This window comes from Oryzias melastigma, linkage group LG17 (genome assembly GCF_002922805.2).
Source record: "Oryzias melastigma strain HK-1 linkage group LG17, ASM292280v2, whole genome shotgun sequence".
Lineage (NCBI taxonomy): Eukaryota > Metazoa > Chordata > Actinopteri > Beloniformes > Adrianichthyidae > Oryzias > Oryzias melastigma.
Window position 1 is genome coordinate 9,244,317 of NC_050528.1, and position 497 is coordinate 9,244,813.

At 31.6% G+C, this 497-nt stretch overlaps 1 protein-coding gene across 4 annotated transcripts in view; it reads right to left on the reverse strand.

The window, feature by feature from the left end:
- pbx1a (pre-B-cell leukemia homeobox 1a) overlaps nucleotides 1-497 on the reverse strand; it is a 73,929-nt gene that overhangs the window by 6,788 nt on the left and 66,644 nt on the right. The gene's annotated exons all lie outside the window — the stretch shown is intronic.

Here is a 497-nt window from a genome sequence, read left to right on the forward strand (position 1 = left end):
AATTAGGGGTGTCAAACTCAGTCGCACAGGAGGCCAAAATCCAAAACACACCTTAGCTCAGGATAGGATAGTCATTTATTGAACAGTCAAAAAAAACTAAATTTTTAAACCTTAAAACCATAACTTTTAACATAATTATGAACTAGATATATAGCATTATCTGCAATAATGCTAATATGAATGCTGTGAGCTGAATTTGGCCACTGAAGTTGCTAGTGCTGATAGCTATAGATGCTAAAATTGATAGCTAAAAATGCTAAAGTTAATAGCCAGCTAAAATATTAGCTATATGCTATATTAGCCAAAACAAACAAACAAAAAAAACTTAGGTTAGCTAAAGCAGCTACCATGTAGCTGAAAAAATAACTAAACTTCAAAAAAGCCTAAAAGCAAAATATATATAAAATAGCCCAAATTAGCCAAAACAGCTAGCGTGTAAAAATTAGCCTAACTCCAAAACAGCCTAGAAACTTATAAAGCCTATATTAGCCAAAATA